The sequence below is a fragment of the Schistocerca serialis genome, unplaced genomic scaffold, assembly GCF_023864345.2.
Source record: "Schistocerca serialis cubense isolate TAMUIC-IGC-003099 unplaced genomic scaffold, iqSchSeri2.2 HiC_scaffold_1153, whole genome shotgun sequence".
Classification (NCBI taxonomy): Eukaryota; Metazoa; Arthropoda; class Insecta; order Orthoptera; family Acrididae; genus Schistocerca; species Schistocerca serialis.
The window spans coordinates 290,001-297,500 of record NW_026047352.1 but is presented as its reverse complement, the minus strand read 5'-3'; the positions used below and the strand labels follow the sequence as shown (position 1 = coordinate 297,500).

The following is a 7,500-nucleotide window of genomic DNA, read 5'->3' as shown; positions in this document are numbered from 1 at the left end:
CCCTCCCCCCCCAAAATACACCTTTCCCTACAACGTGTACCTTAACCTAAGCTATATTGTACCTTAACCTAAGCGATATTGTACCTTAACCTAAGGTATATCGTACCTTAACCTAACCTACATTGCGCCTTCACCTAACCTACGTTGTACCTTAACCTAACCTACGTTGTACCTTAACCTAACCTACGTTGTACCTTAACCTAACCTACGTTGTACCTTAACCTAACCTACGTTGTACCTTAACCTAACCTACGTTGTACCTTAACCTAACCTACGTTGTACCTTAACCTAACCTACGTTGTGCCTTAACCTAACCTACGTTGTGCCTTAACCTAACCTACGTTGTGCCTTAACCTAACCTACGTTGTGCCTTAACCTAACCTACGTTGTGCCTTAACCTAACCTACGTTGTGCCTTAACCTAACCTACGTTGTGCCTTAACCTAACCTACGTTGTGCCTTAACCTAACCTATGTTGTGCCTTAACCTAACCTATGTTGTGCCTTAACCTAACCTATGTTGTGCCTTAACCTAACCTATGTTGTGCCTTAACCTAACCTATGTTGTGCCTTAACCTAACCTATGTTGTGCCTTAACCTAACCTATGTTGTGCCTTAACCTAACCTATGTTGTGCCTTAACCTAACCTATGTTGTGCCTTAACCTAACCTATGTTGTGCCTTAACCTAACCTACGTTGTGCCTTAACCTAACCTACGTTGTGCCTTAACCTAACCTACGTTGTGCCTTAACCTAACCTACGTTGTGCCTTAACCTAACCTACGTTGTGCCTTAACCTAACCTACGTTGTGCCTTAACCTAACCTACGTTGTGCCTTAACCTAACCTACGTTGTGCCTTAACCTAACCTACGTTGTGCCTTAACCTAACCTACGTTGTGCCTTAACCTAACCTACGTTGTGCCTTAACCTAACCTACGTTGTGCTTTAACCTAACCTACGTTGTGCCTTAACCTAACCTACGTTGTGCCTTAACCTAACCTATGTTGTGCCTTAACCTAACCTATGTTGTGCCTTAACCTAACCTATGTTGTGCCTTAACCTAACCTATGTTGTGCCTTAACCTAACCTATGTTGTGCCTTAACCTAACCTATGTTGTGCCTTAACCTAACCTATGTTGTGCCTTAACCTAACCTATGTTGTGCCTTAACCTAACCTATGTTGTGCCTTAACCTAACCTATGTTGTGCCTTAACCTAACCTACGTTGTGCCTTAACCTAACCTACGTTGTGCCTTAACCTAACCCATATTGTACCTTAACCTAACCCATATTGTACCTTAACCTAACCCATATTGTACCTTAACCTAACCCATATTGTACCTTAACGTAACCTAATTTGTGCCTTAACGTAACCTAATTTGTGCCTTAACGTAACCTAATTTGTGCCTTAACGTAACCTAATTTGTGCCTTAACGTAACCTAATTTGTGCCTTAACGTAACCTAATTTGTGCCTTAACGTAACCTAATTTGTGCCTTAACGTAACCTAATTTGTGCCTTAACGTAACCTAATTTGTGCCTTAACGTAACCTAATTTGTGCCTTAACGTAACCTAATTTGTGCCTTAACGTAACCTAATTTGTGCCTTAACGTAACCTAATTTGTGCCTTAACGTAACCTAATTTGTGCCTTAACGTAACCTAATTTGTGCCTTAACGTAACCTAATTTGTGCCTTAACGTAACCTAATTTGTGCCTTAACGTAACCCATGTTGTGCCTTAACGTAACCCATGTTGTGCCTTAACGTAACCCAATTTGTGCCTTAACGTAACCCATGTTGTGCCTTAACCTAACCTATATTGTGCCTCAACCTAACCTATATTGCGCCTTAACCTGACGCACGTTGTCGCTGAACCTGCTCTGTAATTGTTATGCAACTCGTTAAATTAGTGTAGTGTTGCCTAACCGCAACCCTCGCAATATAGTTCGCTATTCGCACTGCCCGGTCCCCTGTGTATCGCGTCATGTTAAACACCTTGCAGGTGTTGCTGACTTTCCACATGCTCCTGCTATACACTGTAATGTGGATAGCAGCAGGACGTACATGCCCCCCCCCCCCTTCCCCCCTGCCTTCGCAAGCTGGTCGTTGAGAAGTTTGCATGTTCAATGCCCTTCGCATGCCGACGTACTCAGCCTACGTTGTGGTACGGCCTGTCACCTGTCCGCCGATGTACGCAAAACCCACAAACTGTACTGCACATTGGTCCGTATGTACTGAATGATACATCGTGGCACATGTGTGACCGTACGACGACTGCGCCTAGCAACGGCAGACCATACAGTCCAAATATTGTGCACGCAGCTACGTGTCGTCTCCCTATAAGAGCTGGATTGCAGTGTGGTACGCCATTCAGACGTGTGGGAGGAACGGACGCCCTGGATGGCGATCAGCATGAGCAGTCTGTTGATGTAGTGGAGCGTGTATTCGGACGTAGTCGTCTCTTCTCACACACCGTGATAGCATGTTGCACCGCGTTCCACATCTGCGACATCCTGCAGAGGCCGGCTGACAGTCGTTCGCGCAATGGACACCGCATACGTACGGGGGCTACCTTCCACGTGTTCTCGAGGCGTGCACATGTTGTTGCGTCTATGTGGGCAGACGTAGTGTGTTGTGACACCTGACACAGGCATGCAATACTCGTTGCAAATGGCGATGGACGTCTACGTTTGCTGGTGACGTTACGCAAATGAACAACAGGTAACCCGTTGTGGTGCGGTTGTTCTCGCTAGAGGTGAATCAGTGTTGGCGACGATCGGTCGAGCTATTAACCGGTTGTTTCAGGGATACCCACCATGCCCACGAACGTGAAAGGGGACCCACCATGCCCACGAACGCGAAAGGGGATCTGGGTGTGAGGCGATACGCGGCGGTGGCTGGGTGGGACCGTCCCCGGCCGGTGAGGGGGGGCCGCCCGGCGTGCTGGCAGCGCGGTGCGTGGGCGCACGCGCTACAGCCGGCTGGTGGGGGCGGCCAGTGGCAGGCGCGCCGGCCGACGGACGCGGCAGGCGGCGCAGCTGCGCGCCGGCGCCCCCTGCTCGCGGCGCCTTGCGGCCAAAGTAGGTCCTCGCGGGCCCGGTGCGAAGCGCGGTGGCCATCTGCAGTGTGCTGGTCCGATTGAGGACTGTGTGCGCTGAGGATGCGCCGCCGCCCGGCGCTCGGCGCCGCGACGCCGTCTGCTGCTCGGTCGCCCCAGCGGTTCTCGCAGGTGGTTTGTATCGCAGCTGTGCGGACGTGTTGGCGCGTGCGCTGTGCTGGGAGAGTTCGCTTCGGCACCCAAGTGGGGCTTTTGTCCTTCTGTGGCGCTGGCGTTGGAGCTGCCGGTCACCGTAGGTGGCGCGTGTTGTCTCCCGCCGGCAATGCCACGACAGCACGCTCCCGGGCCTCTGTCGGCAGCGGCAAGCTCAGTTGGGAGCACGGGTGGTCGCACCTAAAGCGTCTACTCGCCTAACTCCGGGCGATTGCGCCTCTCTCGAACCCGACCAAGTACTTAGGACGGCGCTGCGCGCCGCCGGGACCTGAGAGGGTTTCGAGGTGTGTTGTGCAGGGGAGCTCAGCCTCCTCCTGTTTGCAGAATAATTGAGCGGACGCTTGCGTGTTCGCGCGGGCCCCCGGGACACACTCCCGGGCGGCCGGCTGCTCAGCTCTAGTTGACGCAGCTCCCTGGTTGATCCTGCCAGTAGTCATATGCTTGTCTCAAAGATTAAGCCATGCATGTCTCAGTACAAGCCGCATTAAGGTGAAACCGCGAATGGCTCATTAAATCAGTTATGGTTCCTTAGATCGTACCCACGTTACTTGGATAACTGTGGTAATTCTAGAGCTAATACATGCAAACAGAGTCCCGACCAGAGATGGAAGGGACGCTTTTATTAGATCAAAACCAATCGGTCGGCTCGTCCGGTCCGTTTGCCTTGGTGACTCTGAATAACTTTGGGCTGATCGCACGGTCCTCGTACCGGCGACGCATCTTTCAAATGTCTGCCTTATCAACTGTCGATGGTAGGTTCTGCGCCTACCATGGTTGTAACGGGTAACGGGGAATCAGGGTTCGATTCCGGAGAGGGAGCCTGAGAAACGGCTACCACATCCAAGGAAGGCAGCAGGCGCGCAAATTACCCACTCCCGGCACGGGGAGGTAGTGACGAAAAATAACGATACGGGACTCATCCGAGGCCCCGTAATCGGAATGAGTACACTTTAAATCCTTTAACGAGTATCTATTGGAGGGCAAGTCTGGTGCCAGCAGCCGCGGTAATTCCAGCTCCAATAGCGTATATTAAAGTTGTTGCGGTTAAAAAGCTCGTAGTTGGATTTGTGTCCCACGCTGTTGGTTCACCGCCCGTCGGTGTTTAACTGGCATGTATCGTGGGACGTCCTGCCGGTGGGGCGAGCCGAAGGCGTGCGACCGCCTCGTGCGTGCTCGTGCGTCCCGAGGCGGACCCCGTTGAAATCCTACCAGGGTGCTCTTTATTGAGTGTCTCGGTGGGCCGGCACGTTTACTTTGAACAAATTAGAGTGCTTAAAGCAGGCAAGCCCGCCTGAATACTGTGTGCATGGAATAATGGAATAGGACCTCGGTTCTATTTTGTTGGTTTTCGGAACCCGAGGTAATGATTAATAGGGACAGGCGGGGGCATTCGTATTGCGACGTTAGAGGTGAAATTCTTGGATCGTCGCAAGACGAACAGAAGCGAAAGCATTTGCCAAGTATGTTTTCATTAATCAAGAACGAAAGTTAGAGGTTCGAAGGCGATCAGATACCGCCCTAGTTCTAACCATAAACGATGCCAGCCAGCGATCCGCCGCAGTTCCTCCGATGACTCGGCGGGCAGCCTCCGGGAAACCAAAGCTTTTGGGTTCCGGGGGAAGTATGGTTGCAAAGCTGAAACTTAAAGGAATTGACGGAAGGGCACCACCAGGAGTGGAGCCTGCGGCTTAATTTGACTCAACACGGGAAACCTCACCAGGCCCGGACACCGGAAGGATTGACAGATTGATAGCTCTTTCTTGATTCGGTGGGTGGTGGTGCATGGCCGTTCTTAGTTGGTGGAGCGATTTGTCTGGTTAATTCCGATAACGAACGAGACTCTAGCCTGCTAACTAGTCGCGTGACATCCTTCGTGCTGTCAGCGATTACTTTTCTTCTTAGAGGGACAGGCGGCTTCTAGCCGCACGAGATTGAGCAATAACAGGTCTGTGATGCCCTTAGATGTTCTGGGCCGCACGCGCGCTACACTGAAGGAATCAGCGTGTCTTCCTAGGCCGAAAGGTCGGGGTAACCCGCTGAACCTCCTTCGTGCTAGGGATTGGGGCTTGCAATTGTTCCCCATGAACGAGGAATTCCCAGTAAGCGCGAGTCATAAGCTCGCGTTGATTACGTCCCTGCCCTTTGTACACACCGCCCGTCGCTACTACCGATTGAATGATTTAGTGAGGTCTTCGGACTGGTACGCGGCATTGACTCTGTCGTTGCCGATGCTACCGGAAAGATGACCAAACTTGCTCATTTAGAGGAAGTAAAAGTCGTAACAAGGTTTCCGTAGGTGAACCTGCGGAAGGATCATTACCGACTAGACTGCATGTCTTTCGATGTGCGTGTCGTGTCGCGCAACACGCAGCTACCTGTACGGCTCGCAGTAGCCGTGCGCCGCGTGCGGAACCACGCGTTCGTCTCAAAACTAACGGCAATGTTGTGTGGTACGAGCGCTGAAGCGCTGGAGCGGCTGGCCTGCGGCACCTGGCGCCTGGCGCCGGTTTTGAATGACTTTCGCCCGACTGCCTGTCCGCTCCGGTGTGGAGCCGTACGACGCCCATCGGCCGTGAGGCCGTTGGACACTGAACGCTGGAACAGGGCCGCCACACGCCTCAGTCCCGCCTATGCAACTGTCTCGAAAGAGATGGTGGAAACTATGAAAAGATCACCCAGGACGGTGGATCACTCGGCTCGTGGGTCGATGAAGAACGCAGCAAATTGCGCGTCGACATGTGAACTGCAGGACACATGAACATCGACGTTTCGAACGCACATTGCGGTCCATGGATTCCGTTCCCGGGCCACGTCTGGCTGAGGGTCGGCTACGTATACTGAAGCGCGCGGCGTTTGCCCCGCTTCGCAGACCTGGGAGTGTCGTGGCCGCCTGTGGGGCCGGCCGCGTCTCCTTAAACGTGCGATGCGCGCCCGTCGCCTGGCGGTTCGCATACCGGTACTTACTCGGTAGCGTGCACAGCCGGCTGGCGGTGTGGCGTGCGACACCTCGTACAACGACCTCAGAGCAGGCGAGACTACCCGCTGAATTTAAGCATATTACTAAGCGGAGGAAAAGAAACTAACAAGGATTCCCCCAGTAGCGGCGAGCGAACAGGGAAGAGTCCAGCACCGAACCCCGCAGGCTGCCGCCTGTCGTGGCATGTGGTGTTTGGGAGGGTCCACTACCCCGACGCCTCGCGCCGAGCCCAAGTCCAACTTGAATGAGGCCACGGCCCGTAGAGGGTGCCAGGCCCGTAGCGGCCGGTGCGAGCGTCGGCGGGACCTCTCCTTCGAGTCGGGTTGCTTGAGAGTGCAGCTCCAAGTGGGTGGTAAACTCCATCTGAGACTAAATATGACCACGAGACCGATAGCGAACAAGTACCGTGAGGGAAAGTTGAAAAGAACTTTGAAGAGAGGGTTCAAAAGTACGTGAAACCGTTCTGGGGTAAACGTGAGAAGTCCGAAAGGTCGAACGGGTGAGATTCACGCCCATCCGGCCACTGGCCTCCGCCCTCGGCAGATGGGGCCGGCCGCCCGCGCGGAGCAATTCGCGGCGGGGTCGTGTCCGGTTGCCTTTCCACTCGCCGCGGGGCGGGGCCGTTCCGGTGTGCGGTGGGCCGCACTTCTCCCCTAGTAGGACGTCGCGACCCGCTGGGTGCCGGCCTACGGCCCGGGTGCGCAGCCTGTCCTTCCGCGGGCCTCGGTTCGCGTCTGTTGGGCAGAGCCCCGGTGTCCTGGCTGGCTGCCCGGCGGTATATCTGGAGGAGTCGATTCGCCCCTTTGGGCGCTCGGGCTCCCGGCAAGCGCGCGCGGTTCTTCCCGGATGACGGACCTACCTGGCCCGGCCCCGGACCCGCGCCGCTGTTGGCTCGGGATGCTCTCGGGCGGAATAATCGCTCCCGTCAGCGGCGCTTCAGCTTTGGACAATTTCACGACCCGTCTTGAAACACGGACCAAGGAGTCTAACATGTGCGCGAGTCATTGGGCTGTACGAAACCTAAAGGCGTAATGAAAGTGAAGGTCTCGCCTTGCGCGGGCCGAGGGAGGATGGGGCTTCCCCGCCCTTCACGGGGCGGCGGCCTCCGCACTCCCGGGGCGTCTCGTCCTCATTGCGAGGTGAGGCGCACCTAGAGCGTACACGTTGGGACCCGAAAGATGGTGAACTATGCCTGGCCAGGACGAAGTCAGGGGAAACCCTGATGGAGGTCCGTAGCGATTCTGACGTGCAAATC

The 7,500-nt window shown here is 54.3% G+C and overlaps 3 non-coding genes across 3 annotated transcripts in view; all 3 read left to right on the top strand.

The window, feature by feature from the left end:
• The first annotated feature begins 3,678 nt into the window (after positions 1-3,678).
• Positions 3,679-5,587, top strand: LOC126432769 (small subunit ribosomal RNA). Its single transcript, XR_007578212.1, has one exon. It is a non-coding gene; the product is annotated as a small subunit ribosomal RNA (ribosomal RNA).
• A 353-nt stretch (positions 5,588-5,940) lies between these two features.
• LOC126432745 (5.8S ribosomal RNA) lies at positions 5,941-6,095 on the top strand. The gene has a single exon (XR_007578190.1). It is a non-coding gene; the product is annotated as a 5.8S ribosomal RNA (ribosomal RNA).
• Positions 6,096-6,283: 188 nt separating this feature from the next.
• LOC126432713 (large subunit ribosomal RNA) overlaps positions 6,284-7,500 on the top strand; it is a 4,243-nt gene continuing 3,026 nt past the window's right edge. The window contains exon 1 of the ribosomal RNA XR_007578170.1: positions 6,284-7,500. This exon is cut by the window's right edge and continues 3,026 nt beyond it. This is a non-coding gene — a ribosomal RNA (large subunit ribosomal RNA).